Source organism: Sodiomyces alcalophilus (genome assembly GCF_042370955.1).
Source record: "Sodiomyces alcalophilus JCM 7366 unplaced genomic scaffold ACRALscaffold_2, whole genome shotgun sequence".
Lineage (NCBI taxonomy): Eukaryota > Fungi > Ascomycota > Sordariomycetes > Glomerellales > Plectosphaerellaceae > Sodiomyces > Sodiomyces alcalophilus.
This window is the reverse complement of record NW_027263533.1, coordinates 7,755,448-7,775,649: the sequence shown is the minus strand read 5'-3', so window position 1 is coordinate 7,775,649 and position 20,202 is coordinate 7,755,448.

Sequence of the window (20,202 nt, the reverse complement as noted above, 5' to 3'; positions counted from 1 at the left end):
TCCCCCCCCCCCCCCCCCCCCGGGGCCGTGATAAGTAAGCGCCGAATCCGTTTTACCTAAACGCGACGCGAGGGAGGCGTGTATCCTCCTTTATATCGGGTATATTTAAGTCGCGCGGCGTTCACGGCGACTTTGCTCCTAAATCGCCGGTATTCCGCGTTATACTAAGCGCATACTCTTTATATTAAAAACACCTAGTTACTCCTTCTTCTTTATTTATAAACTATTATAATAAATAGCTTTATAGGCTTTTATTATATTCTATAGTTCGATATTATAGTAGAAGCGTAGCTTTACCCGGTTTTTTATTTATAGTTAATTCCTCCTTTATAAGCCTATACCGTTATGTTTGGTAGTAAGCTCTATTACCTATTCCGTGCTAAGAGCCGTGTTGTTCTTCGCTAACTCACGGCGTAGTTACTCCGTACTTATAGCTTTTTTATTGATTTAAGAAATCTTATTTTTTTAACTATTTAATCAATTATTATAAGTGTCTAATAAGTCCTCGTGCCGATCCGGTTAGGTTATAGCTAATAGAGTGTGGCTAAATATCCGCACCCCGTTATAGCACCAGCTACGTCTATAAGGGCACCGTGAAAGAGTAGCCGGCTATAATAAAAGGAAAGTCTGTAGACTTTAGTTAAGGAAAAGATATTATAGAAAAGGCTTAATAGCGTAGTATCGCAGAGTAATCGCAGTATATTTGTTAACTAAGCGCTGACTTCACACCAAGACTGTAACTTAAGTGATTAAACTAATTCCTTAACGTATATATAGAGATAGGTTCGCATCGGTGGTCTACACGCGGCTATTAGTCCGACTATATACCGATAGGTGTATACTTATCTTATCACACTACACCCCTCTTAACAAGTCTAGTCCCGTGGACTCGTATTACGGTGATGCCTTTAATTACGTGTTTATCGCGATTAATTATTTCTATCTAATTGTATATAAGCCCTTATTAAAAACCCGTAGGAAAAAAAGAGTAGCCGCTCCTTTATTTACCTTAGTATTTTATCGCGGACTATATACCTTATGATTTATCCGAATATTATTATAGAAACTCCGCGATACTTATTATTATTACCTATAGTTATCTAGACCTTCGCGGATATTATACCTGGCCTTAGCTAACTGTTTAGCGACGAGTATATAGCTCCGTCACGTAATTCTCCTTATAGCCGTCCCCTTTCTTCTATAACTATCTTCTATTATTATAATATTATTATATCGCTAATCGTATAGCGATAATTTATTATTTTACCTTCTATCACGGGTTAACCCCTTAAAGATATAGTTCCGGTATAAGGCTGGAACCGCTAATTAGTATATAGACCCGACGCTGGGATCTCGCGCTACCCTTACCGCGGATTCGTATAAACCAAATAAATCCTGCACTTCCTTATAAATCTTTTCCTTTCCTTTCCTTAATTCTCGCTGATATAATTATTCGGCCTTACTAGTGCGACTAACCTATAACCAGCCGCTTATAGCTTCTATTAATTGTTATTACTTCCCGCTATCCGTTCGCTATCCCGTTATTATATCCGATATTTCCCTATAAGTTGTTATCGTTATAAGCAAAAGGCCCTTTAACGAAGCTTATGGATAGTTCGGCGTTATCGCCGATAAGGCGCCTTACTAGCGTTATATTACTCGTTTAGGCAGCTATATTAAGGTTAAATACCTTAATAAAACTACTAGCGGTATAGGCGCTAGTTATTATATCACCTACGCTTATAACCAGTAATAATACACCGCCGTGTATTTAACGATCTTTTAGCGTTTCCTTATTTTTATACTAAAAAGAAGTTATTAGATTCCGGAGTTTTTAATAGGCGTAGCTTAGCTACTTTAGAATTATAGTAAGCGTATACTTAATAAAAATAATAATCTAACACCGATCCAGCGTTAGCGTGCCTATACCCATATCTCTAATACCTATAAATAGTTCCGGGCGGCCATCCTACGTAGCGACCACGAGCTTCCTAGTTAAGGCTATAAGTTCTTCGTCGATTAGTCGGCGATTATATACTAATTATTAATAGAATTAACAGCTTCTTTTGGGTAAAGTTACTTCTTTATAGTCGGTATAACGCTAAAGTTTACACACCGCCTTAGTCGTGTTACCGATAATAATACTATTATCCCCCTAGACTAGATCCGCCCACCCACCCCCCCCCCCCCCGGAGGATAATTTGTAGGATATTACCTTTGTGCAGCGTTATCTCGCCGACTTATAGGCGATATACCGCCGCCCTTATCCCGATAAGGATAATTAGGAAGGTATTAAGGCTTTCCCCACCTTCCCCGGCCTCGCCGCTCTACTAGCGGCTATCGATAAGCCTTACCGGCCCTTACTTAGTCGTCGTTTTACTAGCTATATAGCGACTCGTTATCGTAGTTATACTCTTTATACTAGGCCTTCTATTAGCTAGCTTCCCGTAACTAAGCCGGAGCCTGCTTTTACTCCCCGTCGATATATATCCGCCGCCTTATCTACTACTAATAATGGTAATACGAAGGAAACGGTCCCCGGATCTTTTCGTCCTAACTACCGCCGTTTATCCAGCGCCACCTCCAGCACAGAGACTAATTTTATACCTTTAACGATTAATTTCTTTTCTTTTACCCGCTACGCCTTCGCCGGTATTAATCGCCTATAATAGCGTCAAACCTTATACTAATAGTTTAGGATTTTAGGGCTAGTCGGGGCTTAACCCCGTTTCTTAAGTCATCACTAAGGAAAAAGGTTATTATAACCTAAAATCAAGTTTTCTTATTTTATATCGGATAGCCCTTCGGCGCCTTATACTATCTCGTAATCTTCCTACTTATTATATATATACCTTCCATACTTCTAGTACCTCCTCCGGATCCCTAAAGCGTTTTCTAGGTAGTCCTCTAGTCCTAGGTATTATATTCTACTAGCTAACCCGCCTACTTTATAAGGTAAAACGTTTTCCCTTATTCTTCTATATAACTAATAATATCTTCTACCTCGTATTTATCTTATATAACGAAAGGAAAGTCCGTAGACTTTAGTTAAGGAAAAGATATCACAGAAAAGGCTCGATAGCTTAGTATCGCAGAGTAATCGCAGTATATTCGTCAACTAAGCGCTGACTTTAAACTAAGACTTTAACTTAAGGGATTAAACTGATCCCTTAACGTACGCATAGAGATAGGTTCGGATCGGTGGTCCGTGCGCGGCCATCGGTCCGACTATATACCGATAGGTCTGCGATCATCTCGTTACACTACCCCCCCTAATAAGTCTAGTCCCGCAGACTTATATTATCGTGATGCCTTTAATTACGCGTTTATCGCGATTAATTAATTATCTCTATCTGGTTCTATACAAGCCCTTACTAAAAGCCCGTGGGGAAAAAGAGTAGCCGCTCCTTTTATTTACCTCTTCGGCGTTCTATCGCCGATTATATACCTCGTGATTTATCCGAATATTACTATAGAAACTCCGTGATACTTATTATTATTACCTATAATTATCTAACCTTTCGCGGATATTATACCTAGCCTCAGGTAACAGTTTAGTAACGATTATATATTCTTATCACATAATCTTCCTTATAGTATTTAATTTTCCTCCTATAACTATCTTTCCTTTATTATAATCGCCGATCGTTTAACGATATTTTTCTATTATCTATTAATTTCCTTATAATTCGTTAATGACTCACCGTTACTATATCCGATATTTCCTTATAGGTAGTTATTGCTATAAACAAGAGGCCGTTTAACGAAGCTTAAGGATAGTTCGGTGTTATCGCTAATAAGGCGCCTTACTAGCGCTATATTACTTATTTAGGTAGCTATATTAAGGTTAAGTGCCTCGATAAATCTATTAGTCGCGTAGGCGCTAGTCGTTACGTTACCTATACTCGTGACTAGTAATAATATACCGCCGTATATTCGACAGTCTTTTAGCGTTTTCTTATTCTTATACTAAAAAAAAATTTTAGTTAGATTCCGGAGTTTTTAATAGGCGTAGCTTAGCTACTTTAGAATTATAGTAAGCGTATACTTAATAAAAACGACAATCTAACACCGATCTAGCGTTAATATACCCACGCCCGTATCGCTAATACCTATAAGTGGTTCCGGGCGGTTATCCTATATAGCGACTATAAGCTTCCTATTAAAGCCATAAGTTTCTGTTTTCGCCGAGTATTCGGCGATCCTATACTAATTATTAATATAATCAGCAGCTCCTCTTAGATAAGGTTACTTCTCTACGCTCGGTTATAACGTTAGAATTTATACACCGCCTTAGCCGTGTTACCGATAATAACGCCTTAGTCCTTTTAGACTAGATCCGTCCGCCTCGCGAGGACGACTTATAGGATATTATATCCCTTTAGCGCTGCCTCGCCGATTTACGTGCTATATATCGCCGCCCGCACCCCGATAAGGATAATTAGGAAGGTATTAAGGCCTTCCTAGCCCTACCTAGTCTTACCGCTTTATTAGCGGCTATCGATAAGCCTTATCGCTTACTCCTTAGTCGCTGTTTTACTAGCTATATAGCGACTCCTCGCCGTAGTTATACGCCCCGTGCTAGTCCCTCTATTACCTAGCTTCCTACCGTTAAGCCAGCGCCGGAGTCTCCTTACCCTCCTTATCGGCGTGCTCTTATCTCCTTACCCGCCGCTAATAACGACGATAAGGAGGAAGCGGTCCTAGGACCCTTCCGTCCCGACTATCGCCGCCGTTTATCCGGCGCCACCTCGGGCGCAGAGACTAATTTCTATAGCTTTAATAATTAATTTATCTTTATCCGCTAAGCGTTCGCCGGTATTAATCGCCTATAATAGCGTTAAACTTTATACTAATAGTTTTTAGGGCTAGTCAGGGTATTAACCCTATTCGTTAAGTTACTATAAGAAAAGGGTTATTATAGCCTATAATTAAGTTTTTATTTTATATCCGATAACCCCTTCGGCGCTTTATACTATCCTATAGTTATTCTACTTTTTATATATATATTTTTTATACTTCTAATACCTTTTCCGGATCCCTAAAGCGTCCTTTAGGTAGTCCTTTAGTTCCTAGGTATTATACTTTACCGGCTAACCCGCCTACTTTATAAGATAAAACGTTTTCCCTTATTCTTCTTTATAACTAATAATATCCTTTACCTCCTATTCGTTTTACTCCTCCTTTAAAAGCGGGAGATCCTTCGCTAATAGCTCTACGGTTACTCGGTCTTTCCACGGTTTTAGTCAGGATACCAGGAATATATTATATATCCTCGCGTACTATAAAAGGAGGCGAACCCTATACGCCTACTCGCCGATCCTCTTAGTTACCTATACCCGAATATATCACGGTGCTAGCTTCGATCCTTACCGGAATCAGAAGTTCCTTATAGATAGTCTAATAATATCGCCTACCTTATATTACTACGGCTAGTAGCGTTTATTATAATGCCGAGCCTAGTGCTTTATAGCACGCGCCTAGTATTCGCGGACCTTTCGCTAAACTTCCGCTAGCTTCTTAATACGTTCTCGAATACCCTATACCCGGGTATTGTTTCTAGGGCGGATATATTCTATTATATATAGATAGTACCTATATAACGCTTTATATAGCGAAATACTAAGTAAGGAATGCTTATTATTATTATAGGTAAACCCCGCTTTTAATAACTAAATAGGCTACTATATCGTCGTATCGCCGGCGATTATTCGTAGGTACTTAATTAGAAACTAATATATTCGTTCTATCTAACTATCCGTTTACGAGTAGTATACGGTGGATAGTCGCTAAGTATTCGCCCGCTTATAGTAAAACTCTATCTAAAACTAACTAATAAATAGCTTATCCCGGTCTATTATTATACCCTTTAGGCTACCGAATCGGTACTCGATTTCCTTATATAGTAGCGCCGCTAGCTAGGATACTATTAGGGCCTTCCACGTAGGAATAAATAGGGTATACTTTATATACCGGTTAATAACTACTAAAATAGCGTTATACGTTTACCCGTTAACTCCTTTTATAGGCGGCAGACCCGTAATAAAATCTATACTAATCTCCTATAATAGATATATAGGTAGCGGCAGCGTTTATAGCTATCCGTACGGTTTATATCGTGGCACCTATACCCCTTAATACGCCGAATATATAGCCACGTAATCACGAATATCCGCCGCTAGGTCTACCTAGTAGAACTTTCTTAAAATCAGCTTAAGCGTTTTATTCGCTCCTACGTACCCCGCTCTAGGGTTATCGTAGTGCTATTATAGGACCTCCGCCCTTAGGGCGCCCTATATAGGCAGTACTAACCGTCCCTTAAATAGTAGCATAGCCTTATCTCCGAGAGAGTACCCCGCTCTCTTTTTAGTCCCTCGGCGAATATTCTTAATTAAGGATATATAATCCGGGTTAGTGGTTTATAGCCCTCTAACCAGATCTTCTAGTTCCTCGCTAATAGTGCGCCGACCTACCGTTTTATTCCTAGCTAGCTCTCGGGCTATAGAATATAGGATATACTAATCCGGTATTATAGTAACCCTAGCCTTATTAGCCTTAGGCGTCGGCGATATCTTATTAGCGACCCTTAGCTAGGTAGTCGCCCTATACCCCACGTCTTATATTCGGGAGCGGGTAATAATAGCGATAATAACACGCCGGGTACCGTCGGTAGGACGCAGGGGTCGTAGCCCTTTTCCGTCCTTATCTCTTAAGCTAGGCAGGGCCCCCTCCTATAGGGTCTATACCCGCTTACGTTTACTAGGCCTATATTCGGGTAGTATTACCTAAGCGGCTTAAACGTATACGATCTTTACCGTGTTACTTATTAAGGTAAGGTAGATACTTATAATCCGTTAGTAAACGCCTATTAGGAGGTCGCTAACTAGTCGTAACCTTTATAATAGGGTAGGAAACACGTTATCGTATAGCGTCTTATCCACTATATAATCCGGCTATCTTAATAGGCCGTTAACCGGGTTTATCTTACCTAGGCGGTATTAAACCTTAAAGTCGAATAACGATAATCGGTATACCTATTTAGCGAGATTTCCGCGAAGGTCCCGCGCCGGCGTGTTTAGCACGCCTTTAAGCGCCTAATAGTCTATTAGCACGGTAAACGCCTACCCTATACCTTTAAGATAGTAACGCTAATACTTAAGGCTTTCTATTATAGCTTATAGCTCCTACTATCCTATACCCTATCGTTACTCTATCTTAGAAAGCTTCCGCGAGAAGTAGGCGACCGGTCGCTATCTAGTCTCGTACTTTTAACTTAGGATCCCGGAAATAGCCTTATTCAAGGTATCTGTCTTAACCCTTATATCCAGTACTAGATTCTAGTGCCATAGAATAGTCGCCGACCTAAAGGCGACTTTTAGTAGCTTAAATACCCGCTTAGCGTTATCCGGGAATTTAAAAGGTCCCTTCTTCTTACCCGCTTAACCACCCTTTAGTAGTATAGTTAACGGCGTTATAACCCGGGAGTACCCCTTAATAAACCTTTTATAGAAGTTAGTAAAACCGAGGAAGACTTAGATATCCCGGAACGACTTAGGCGCCGGCTACTCGGCGACCGCTTATATATATTCTGGGTTTATAGCGATACCTTCGCGGGTTACTATAAACCCTAAAAAGTCTACCTAGTTATAGTAAAATTCGTACTTTAATAGCTTCGCGTATAGCTAGGCCCTATAAAGCCGATCTAAGACCTTCTTTAAGTCCTTAGTATACTATTCCCTTAACGTGGAATATATAAGGATATCGTCTAGGTAAGCGATATAATATATATTTAATAGACCGGCGAGTGCTTAATAAATATACGCCTAGAAGGTAGCCGCAGTATTTATTAGCCCGAATAGTATAACCGTATACTCGTAGTGGCCGTATCGCGTTCTAAACGCCGTCTTCTAGCGGTCCTCCTTCTTAATCTGGATCCTATAATAGGTATCTTAGATATCTACCTTAGAAAAGTACTTTACCCCGGTAAGCCTATCTAATAGCTCGCTAACTAGGGGCAGAGGGTACCTATTCTTAATCGTTATAGCGTTTAACCCTCGATAATCGATATAGAGTCGTAAGCTACTATCCTTCTTAGGCACGAATAGCACCGGTAAGCTTATAGGGCTTATTAACTATTAGATATAACCGCTCGCTATCCCTTTAGCGATATACTTCTTTAGCTCCTCTAGCTAGGCTTAAGATAAGGGATATAACGGCCCGAATAGCGGTTCCTTCCTATCTTATAAGTTAATCGTGTATTTAGCGTCCTTTAGTAAGGGCGGCTCCTTCGCGGCCTACTCCGAAAATATATTCTCATAGTTAGCGATTTCCGGCGGCAGTTCGATAACTAGTCCGTATATTACCTTATCGTTATCTATAAACAGAATGGTTATATCCGGCGCTCCCGGTACGATAATAGTAGCGGCAGCGATATATATAATATACGCCTTCGCCCGCTTTTTAATAACTTCGCGAGCCTATAGCTCGGGGTCTATAATTAAGATTAGCCCGTAAATAAATATTCGGCGAGCCGTATTAATTATAATACCTTCCTAACCTATATTATCGTTTAAAAGCAGTAATTATCCGGTACCCTTAGGTTAATCCGTATATAAGAAGACCCTTTTTAATAGGCGTGGCCGCCCCTCTACGTCTAGCAGATAGAAAGCTAAGCCGTACGCTCCGTAAACCCTCGCTAGGCTGCTATTAAAGCCTTTAATCTCCGGAGTCTTAACCTCTAAGAGCGGTTTTAACCCTAGGCGCTCCACTAACGTCGGGCTAATAATATCTACCTATATATAGGTATCTAAGTCCACGCTAAACTCGATCTCCTTCCCGTAACGGATTACTATCGCTATAGATCTCGCTACCTCGCTAACTATAATCGCTGGCCGGTTATTAGGCGTAGGTCCGGCCCCCTTATTACCTACGCCGACTCGTTTCCTAACAAATAGAGTTCTTTAACCCGAATATCGTTATTAAGGTTATTACGTATAGCGTGTATATTATTAACACGGGCGCGAGCCTTTACCGCCCCGTTATCGGTTATCCGTTATTCCTTATTACTATAGCAGTCCTTAGAACGGTAACCCTTTTTACCGTAGTTATAGTACTTACCCGTAAAGGCACGCGTGCTAGGCTACGCTTATAAGGGCTCCGGGCCCGGGGCCTTTTAACCTATTAGGGGCGCCCCCTTTAAGTCTGCCTTACCTGGCTTAGCGGGTATACGCCGACCCGTCGCCGGAGTGCTTACCCGGCTTAAGCGACTATCTAAACACTAGAAGTTCGATAAGGTCCTTTTATAACCGGCGGCCGATCACTTACTACTCGCCTTCTTAATAGGGCTCGTATCCTAGAATAGCTACGCCTCTTAAGCTAGCATTACGGCCTTATCTAATTTAGTTCTCCGCTCCTGTATCTTATCCTTAATACGTAGGGGCAGTCGACTAAAATAGTCGTAGGCACGCTCTTCGCTTCTGCTCGTCTCTTAGCCTAATAGCCGGTATAGGGTATCCTATCGTTTAAATAGCTTTATCGGCGTTATATCGCCGGTTATTCGTAGCTTATAAAGTTCCTTATAGTAATAGTACCGTTATATATCCCGGGATAAATACTCTCGCCGAATAAACGCCGTAAAGTTATTCTAATTCGGGTTAGCGATATTCCGGGCATAATACCTCCAGGACGTCTAGAAGGCGTATTTAAGCTTTATTAAAGCCTATTCGATCTGTTATAGTACTAGGGCACTAGGTCTAAACTAATTCCTAGCCTTAATCGCTATAAATTAATTATCGATTTCTATAACCGTGGATAACTCTTTAATTAGCTTATAATTATATACTAGCGGTTTTTTATAGTCGCGCCGGGGCGCCGGTTATTTAGCAAGCTTCTCTATAATTACTTAATTAATCTCGCTTTATTACTAAAGATATTACGAAAATATCGTAATTAACGCCTTTTACGTTAATATTAAAGGGCCAGCGACGGATCGCCGATTAACCTATAAACCACTATCTTCAGGACTAAGTATAACCGGCATATCCATAGACCCGTTATTTTCGTCTAGTCCCTGCTCGGGTACTATCGTTATTAATTTCGGTATAATAGGCGCCTACTCGGCGTCCTTATTAGCTCCCCCCGGGGGGACGCTTATTCCTCGAGTCCTTCTCGGTAGTATCTTCGGCCTAACTACCTTAAAGGTATAGAAGTTAAAGAATTATAACAAAAGGAAAGTCCGTAGACTTTAGTTAAGGAAAGGATATCATAGAAAAGGCTTAATAGCTTAGTATCATAGAGTAATCGCAGTATATTCGTTAACCAAGCGCTAACTTTAAACCAAGACTTTAACTTAAGGGATTAAACTAATCCCTTAACGTACGTATAAAGATAGGTTCGGATCGGTGGTCCGTGCGCGGCCATCGGTCCGACTATATGCCGATGGGTCTGCGATTATCTCGTTATATCTTACTCCTCCTCTAGAAGCAGGAGATCCTTCGCTAATAGCTCTAAGGCTACTCGGTCTTTCTATAGTTATAATAAAGATACCGGGAATATATTATATATCCTTATATACTATATAGGAAGGCGAACTCTATATACCTACTCGCTAATCCTCTTAGTTACCTATACCCGAATATATCGCGGTGCTGGCTTTAAGCCTTACTAGAATCGGAGGTTCTTCGTGGATAGTCTAATAATATCGCCTACCCTATACTATTACGGCTAGGAACGCTTATTATAGTACCGAGCCTAGTGCTTTGTAATACGCGCCTAGTATTTATAGACCTTCCGCCGAACCTCCGCTAGTTTTTCGATATATTCCTAAACCCCCTATACCCGGGTATTATCCCTAGGTCGAATATACTCTACTATATATAGATAGTATCTATATAACGCTTTATATAGTAAGATACTAAGTAAGGGGTGCTTATTATTATTATAGGCGTACCCTGCTTCCAATAACTAAACAGGCCACTATATTATTATATTACCGGTAATTATTCGTAGGTATTTAATTAGGAACTAATATATTTATTCCGTCTAACTATCCGTCTAGGGGTAGTATATTGTAGATAGTCGCTAAGCGTTCGCCCGCTTATAGCAGAACTATATCTAAACTAGCTAGTAAAGAGCTTATCCCGGTCTATCGCTATATTCTCTAGGCTACCGAATCAGCACTTAATTTCCCTATATATTAGTGCCGCTAGCTAGGGTGCTATTAAGTCCTTCCTTATAGGAATAAACAGGACGTACTTTATATACCGGCTAATAACCACTAAAATACCGTCCTATATTTATCCGTCTGCCCCTTTTATAGGCGGTAGACCCGTTATAAAATCCATATTAATCTCTTAAAACGGATATATAGATAACGGCAGCGTTTATAGCTAACCGTACGGCTTATATCGTGGTACCTATACCCTTTAACACACCGAATATACGGCGATATAATTATAAATATCCGCCGCTAAGTCCACCTAGTAGAACTTGCTTAAAATCAGCTTAAGTGTCTTATTTGCTCCTATATACCTAGCTCTAGGGTTATTATAGTGCTATTATAGGACCTCCGACCTAAGGTAGCCTTATACAGGTAGTACTAACTATCCTTTAAATAGTAGCATATCCTTTGCTCTAAGAGAGTACCCCGCTCTCTTTCTGGTCCCTTAGCGGATATTTTTAATTAAGGAATATATAATACGGGTCAGTGGCTTATAGCCCTCTAACTAGATCTGCTAGTTCCTCGCTAATAGTACGCCGACCTGCTATTTTAATCTTAGCTAGCTCTTTAGCCATAGAATACAGGATATACTAATCCGGTATTATAATAACCCTAGCCTTATTAGCCTCGGTTATCGGCGATATCTTATCGGTAACCCTTTATTAGGTAGTCGCCCTATACCCCACGTCTTATATTCGGGAGCGGGTAATAGCAGCGATAATAACACGCCGGGTACTATTAATAAGACGCAGGGGTTATAGCCCTCTTCCGTCCTCGTCTCTTAAGCTAGGCGGAGCCCCCTCCTATGAAGTCTATACCCGCTTATATTTACTAGGCCTATATTCGGGTAGTATTACCCGAGCGGCTTAAACGTATATAATCCTCACCACGTTACGTATTAGGGTAAAGTGGATACTTATAATCCGTTAATAAACGCTTATTAGGAGGTCGCTAACCAGTTATAATCTTTACGATAAGGTAGGAAGTATATTATTATATAGCGTCTTATCCACTATATAATCCGGCTATCTTAATAGGCCGTTTACTAGGTTAGTCTTCCCCGGGCAGTATTAAACCTCGAAGTCGAATAATAATAATCGGTATACCCACCTAGTAAGCCTTCCGTAAAGGTCCTACGCAGGTATATTTAGTATACCCTTAAGCGCTTAATAATCTATTACCACTATAAACGCCTACCCCGTGCCTTTAAGGTAATAGCGCCAGCATTTAAGGCTCTCTACTATAGCTAGTAGTTCCTACTACCCTATACCCTATCGTTACTCTATTTCGGAAAGCTTCCGCGAGAAATAGGCGACCGGTCGCTATCCAGTCTTATACTTCTAACTCAGGAGCCCGGAAATAGCCTTATTTAAGGCGTCCATCTCGACCCTTTTATCCAGTACTAGGTTCTAGTACCGTAGAATAGTCGCTGATCCGAAGGCGACCTTTAGTAATTTAAATACCCGCTTAGCGCTATTTAGAAACTTAAAAAGTCCCTTCTTCTTACCCGTTTAACTGCCTTTTAATAGCATAGTTAATAGCGTTTTAACTATAAAGCATCCCTTAATAAACCTCCTATAGAACTTAGTAAAGGCGAGGAAAACTTAGATATCACGGAATAACTTAGGCGCCGGCTATTCGACGACTATACGCACACGCTCCGGATTTATCGCGATACCGTCACGGGTTACTATAAACCCTATAAAGTCTACTTAGTTATAATAAAACTCGTACTTTAATAGTTCAGCGTATAGGTAGGCCCTATATAGCCGATCAACAACTCTCTTTAGGTCCTTCGTGTACTATTCCTTTAATATAGAATATATAAGGATATTATTAAGGTAAGCGATATAAAATATATTTAATAACACGGTAAGCGCTTAGTAAATATATACCTAGAATATAGCCGGAGTATTTATGAGCCCGAATAGTATAACCGTATACTAGTAATAGCCGTATCGCGTTCTAAACGCCGTCTTCTAGTGGTCCTCTTTCTTAATCCGGATCCTATAATAGGTATCTTAGATATCCATCTTAGAAAAGTACTTTACGCCGGCGAGCCTATCTAATAGCTCGCCGACTAAGGGCAGGGGGTACCTATTCTTAATCGTTATAGCGTTTAACTCTTAATAATCGACGCAGAGCTATAGGCTACCGTCCTTCTTAGGCACGAATAGCACTAGTAAGCCTATAAGCCTCGTCGACTATTAGATACGACCGCTCGCTATCCCTTCGGTAATATACTTCTTAAGCTCCTTTAGCTAGGCTTAGTATAAAGGATATAACGGCCCGAATAGCGGTTCCTTCACGTCGTATAAATTAATCTTATATTCGGCGTCCTTTAATAAGGGCGGCTCCTTCGTGGCCTATTCCGAAAACACGTCCTAGTAATCGGCGATTTCCAGTAATAGCTTAACGACTAGTCCGTATATCATCTTATCGTTTATAAACGGAATAGATATATCCAGCGTCCCCGGTACGATAATAGAAGCGGTAGCGATATATATAATATATACCTCCGCCCGCTTCTCAATAACCTCGCGAGCCTAGAGCTTAGGGTCTATAATAAAGATCGGCTTATAAACGAATATTTAGCGAGCCGTATTAATTATAATACCTTCTTAACCTATACTATTCTTTAAGAGTAGTAACTATCCAGTACCCTTAGGTCGATCCGTATATACGAAGACGCTTTTTAATAGGCGTAGCCGCCCGTTTACGTTTAGTAGATAGAACGCTGGGCCGTATACTCCGCGAACCTTCGCCGGGCTACGATTAAAGCCTTCGATCTCTAGCGTCTCGACCTCTAGGAGCGGTTTTAATCCTAGGCATTTTACTAACAATAAATTATTAATATCTACCTACGCATAGGTATGTAAGTCCACGCTAAACTTAATCTCCTTTCTATAGCGGATCACGATTATTATTAACCTCGCTACCTTACCTACTACGATTACCGGCCGGTTATCCGATAGAGGTTCGGCCCCCTTATTACCTACGCCGACTTATTTCCCTATAAATAGAGTTCTTAGACCTAAATATTATTATCGAGGTTATTATATATAGCGTACACGTTACTAACACGGACATAAGCCTTCGCCGCCCCGTTATCGGTTATCTATCGTTCCTTATTACTATAATAGTTCTTAGAATAATAACACTTTTTACCGTAACTAGAGCACTCGCCTATAAAGGCACGCGTACTAGGCTGCGCTTATAAAGGCTTTAGACCTAAGCCCTTTCAACTTATTAAGGGCGCCATCTTTAAGTCTACCTTACCTGGTTTAGCGAACGTACGCTAACTAGTCACCGGAGTGCTTACCCGGCTTAAATAACTATCTAAACGCTAAAAGCTTAATAAAGTCCTTTTACGACCGGTATCCGATTACTCACTACTCGCCTTCTCGATAAGGCTTAGATCCTAGAATAGCTATACCTCTTAAGCCAGCGTCACGGCCTTATCTAATTTAGTTCTCCGCTCTTATATCTTATCCTTAATACGAAGAGGTAGCCGAATAAAATAATCATAGGCGCGCTCTTCGCTTCCGCTCGTCTCCTAGCCTAATACACTATACAGGTTATCCCACTATTTAAATAGTTTTATTAGCGTTATATCACCGGTTATTAATAGCTTATACAGTTGCTTATAATAATAGTACCGTTATATATCCCGAGATAGATACTCTCGCCGAATAAACGCTATAAAGTTATTCTAATACGGGTTAGCGATCTTCCTAGTATAATACCCCTAGGATATCTTAAAGGCATAGTCGAGCTTTATTAAAGCCTATTCGGTCTGCTATAGCACTAGGGTACCAGGTCTAAACTAATTCCTAGCCTTAATTACTACTAACTAATTATCGATTTTTATAACTATAAATAACTCTTTAAGCAGCTTATAATTATATACCGGCGATTTTTCGTAATTCCGCCGGGGCGCCGGTTATTCGGCGAGCTTCTTTATAATTACTTAATTAATCTCGCTTTATTACTAAAGATACTATAAAAACATCGTAATTAACGCCTTTTATATTAACGTTAAGAGGCCGGCGACGGATCGCCGATTAACCTATAAACCGCTATCTTTAGGACTAAGCGTAACCAGTATATCGGTTAACTCCTTATTTTTATCCGATAGTCCCTATTCGGCCACTACCGTTATTAGTTTTAGTATAGCGGGCGCCTACCTAGTGTCTCCTTTGCTAGCTCTCCCCGGGGGGACGGTCGTTCCTTAAATCCTTCTCGGTAGTATCTTTGGCCTAAGTACCTTAAAGGTATATAAGTTAAAGAATTATTATAAAAAGAAAGTCCATAGACTTTAGTTAAAGAAAGGATATTACAGAAAAGGCTTAATAGCTTAGTATCATAGAGTAATCGTAGTATATTCGTTAACTAAGCGCTGACTTTAGACTAAAACTTGAACTTAAGAAATTAAACTAATCCCTTAACGCACTTATAGAGATAGGTTCGGATCGGTAGTCTGTGCGCGGCCATTAGTCCGACTATATACCGATAGGTCTACGATTATCTCCTTACACCGGCCATTAGCGGTATCGCCTCTCCCTTCCCCTCCGCCTAGGAAGTGGCTAAGGCGGCTATCGCTATAATAACGAGTACTAATAAGCGCCCCGGTAATAATAAGGTATACGATAAGTCTCTATACCTAGTTCTAAGGGCCTTACTAATACTTTAATAGCCGGCCACGCCTAATAAGCGATAGCGCGGCCCTGCCTACCCTCTTAGTCGCCCCCGTAAGGCCTTTTATTATCCCTATACTAACCGTATTCCAGGTATTAAAATAAAATTTAATTAGATATACCATAACTAATCCGGGCCCGGCGCGGCTTATAATAATCCTAAATACTACGAATACACTATTATTAGTTCCTATACGTGCCGTTCTATAAGTTTTCTATGATTAATAGACTAAGTAGTTATAACTAGCCTTTTAGCTCTCCGACGCTACCGTCTACTTTATTAAGCCTTTAGCCGACACGGGTCGCGCTATACGCGATAACCCTAATAACAACGATATAAATATCATTTATATACTTTTATAAGTTACTACTAACTCTAGTCTAGCTCCACGAGGCCTATCAATTAGCTTATAGCGACTATTATGCTTCCCTATCCGAGATAGCCCCCGTCCCCGCCGCCACTAACTCCGCCCTCGCCTCTATTAACGATAATAAGGGTCTCCGCCGCGGTGTAACGGCCCTCCGCTATAAGGTTTACTTATAGGGCGTAGCGATAACGCGCCTCCTAAAGGGTATCCTCGCCGCTCTCTAGGGAGGTGGCGGTCCTGCTACTAGTAATACTAATAATAATAGCGAGGAGGGTCTAGGCGATAATATTACTAATTAAAGTCCTTTATAAAGGTATTATTTATCTCCTTAGAAACCGGTAAGGGGGCTGGTAATTCCCCCCCTTTAATTAACTTACGACTATAGGTCGTGCTCCCCTTATATTAGGGTCCCTTTATCTTCGCGTATTTCTTATAGTATAATCTTATGAAGGCCTGTTATTCTTATTAGCGGGGCCGTATTCTACTTTAAAAACGTTTAACGCCTTAATATCCTTCACGGCGTCTAATAGCTCCTAAGTAGGTTCTATATATCCCGCCTATCGTACTAGTATCTTATATTATACGCCGCGACCTCGCCGTTTATTCTATACGTATAAGATACGTTTTACCTCCTACTCTTTATTACTATAAAGTGCGTCGCTAATCGGTTCGGGCTAGGGGTCGGTTATAACTTACCCGGGAAGGGGGTCGCGGCTAGCTCGCTTTAGGATATTAATATAGACGCGGGGATATATACCTAAGGGTATATTTAGTTTAATAATATAAGGGTTAATTACTCTTATTACCCGGTACTTTTAGTATAGCTAGCTTAGCTTCTTTAAAGGCCTAGGTGTAGAGTAATTAGCTATGGATAGCCAGGTAAGGTGTTTTACTTTAAAGCGTTCCGCTAGGAGTCGCCGCTTATTCGCGGTTTCCTTATCTTATAATTACTTTAAGGCTATAATAACCTATATAAACTCTATAGCCCCTTATAGGCGACTTAGTAAATTATAGGCGGCGGCTTTTTTAGGGTATATAGGCGAAGGGTCGTGGACTTAGATAGGGTCGATATAAAACCCGTATTCCAGGAAGACAGGGCTTAGCTAGGTCGTTAAGCTTTTCCTGCTATTAAGCGATAACTACGCGGCGGGTAATAGGCAACCCTAGTTATCCTAGGAATAGTATACGAAGGTATAGGGGTAGGCCTGGATATCTTAGTTTAGTTTCTCGGGTTCTTTATCGGTTTAAGGGTAGTAAGCTATACTAAGTCGCTACTTAATACCTATAAGTTTATAAAAGTATCGCTAGAATCTTTTAGTCTAATTCGAGCCTTAGTTGTTAATAATTAAAAGGGGTATACTATAGAACCTAAAATAGTAGTTTAGAAAGCGTTCTATATAGGCTTTTACTTTGATCGTTTTTATCGCTTTTAACGTTACTAACTTTATAAGCCGGTCTGTGATTACCTATAAGAAGCGCCCCCTGCCTTTATTAGTAGGTAATAGGTCCTTTATAAAGTCTATCGCGAGGTGGCTATGAATTCGCTTTAGTATAGGCAGTGGCTTTAATAGTCCGCCCTTTATATTCCGCTATTAATTACTCCCGTTATACGGGTTCTAGTTACGGATAAACTTCGTTATATTATTATTTATACCCGGCTAGAAGGATTATCGGGCTATTATAGAGCTTATATTTTTTTTACCCGGGTAGCCACTAATAGTAGAGTCGTGCATCGCTTATACTAAGCGTCCTCTTAATAGCGAGTCTTCCTTAGAGCTCGGGACCTAAAGACGATCCTAGAAGTTATATAACCTTTAGGGTTAAGGGAGTATTCCGCGATCTATAGTTATAGTCTAAGGCACGGGTTAAAGCTATAAGCTTTTATAGTAATTACGGCGAGGATACTCTAATACAAAGGGTTAATCGCTATAGTCTTATCCTAAAGTCGCTAAAGATCTTTATTTACTTCGAATACACGCGTAACGGAAGTCCTCCGTATAGCCGGTTTGGGGACCGTTATAGGGATCGCGGTATTAGGTATTAGTTAAATCACTTATCCTTCTCCTTAATTATCTGAGTAATCCTTCGGGGCGTCCTATTCGTGGTGGGAGAGTATATCCGCCGCGAAGTTCTTAATACTTTGCCGGTACTCTAACACGAAGTTAAACTAAGCTAGTTTATTAGCTTAGCGGCTCTGCCTTTTAGTAAGGGACCGTTTAGTTATAAAGTATAGTGGGTAAGCAAAAGTGGCGATTAGAAATACCCCACCAACGCGTTACAGCGCGTTTTCCTCCTTTAACACCATGAACTCTTTAACTTCACAAATTCGTCAAAAATCAGAACATACCCCTAATTACGCCGCGCATTAAGCATTCGCCTCATAAACGGACCTTGGTTACCCACGCCTATTTTAGTGGGCTCAGTTAAAGGGAGGTAGGGATTAAATTCAATATATCTCTAGGGTCAGTTTCTAGCATCGCGCGCCGCTATGAATTATAAATATCAGCCCGATTAAAACCACGGTCTGGCTGGCCCCAGGCCCTTAATACGTACGAAAAAAGACGTATCCTACGTACTATCGGTATTAACCCTTTTATATCACCTACTAAATTAAAGATTAACCTAGGCCTTACTTGCTTATAACATACTATTATACGATACCTTCGTTCACAGGGCTTCTAGCACTCCCGCGCGCTACGCTGGCCGACCCTGACCCTAAGGCAGGCGCAAATACGTTTAGAGTGGTGCCTACACCACGCCTCTAAACTCCTAGACTAGTGGAAACGAGTTATCTTTTCGGATATAACCATAGTCGCGCGCGGAGAAGGATAGAGGCAGAAATAGAGGTTTTCTACCGTGCTATAAGTCAAACTTTATCGATATGTTATACCTTTACTAATAACTTTATAAGGAAAGCGACTTTAATATAATATTATCTAGCCTCGTAGTAAGCCTATACGCTATTTATGGATATTCTAGGCCGGTTTTTTATTATATAAACGCACCGAATTCATCGCCCTTCACGGCGACCCTGATACACCGCGCAGAAGCGTTACGGCAGCCGTTATTAAGCGTATGCTTAAAGAAGCGCTTCCTACGATATACGAACCGAGTAGTGTATTCGTTGAAGATAACGCTGCCGTATATCAGGCGCGCCTCGTTTAAAATTGGTTGCTGCCGTGAGGTCTAGATAATAAGGTTACTATCCTGGATTAGCCGCCGTATTCGCCTGATCTTAATCCTATCGAAAACTTATAGAAAATACTAAAAGAGAGGATCTATTTACGGAATCCTACCCTAGCAAAGATAGGCTCTACGATAACCTTATACGAATTACTCTGCCGGGCCGCGGAGGAGGTATAGAACGGTTTTAAAGAGGAGCTTCTATAGGCTCTAATTAAGTCGATGCCGTGAAGGGTTAAGGCTTATATCGCGGCTAGGGAGTGGTATATAAAGTATTAAAAAGATATAACTAGATATTCCTTTTATACGGTCACTCCCCGCTATAAATCTGATTTTTCCGAAATTCTAGAAGTAGTATTCGTAAAGTTACTTATATCCGTATTCGAAGGGTCAAAATAAGGTTCTCGTGATAATATTTGGATGTGGGTCGCCTAATCGCCACTTCTGCTTACTTAATGTACTTAAGCGCCTTATAGTCTGATAATATTATAAATTATTCGTAGCTAGTTAGTTCTGCCTTTTAGGTAAGTATATAGCTTATAATAGCTAATATCTCCTTATTATAAATAGGGTAGCTATACTCCGCCGGGGTAAGCTTATACGAGTAATATATAATAATATACTAATATCCTTATTCGTCTACCTAGGATAGCATAGCACCTAATACGTAACCCGAGTAGTTGGTCTCTAATATCGTCTTACGATTAGGTTTCTATAATTATAGAATGGGTTCTAT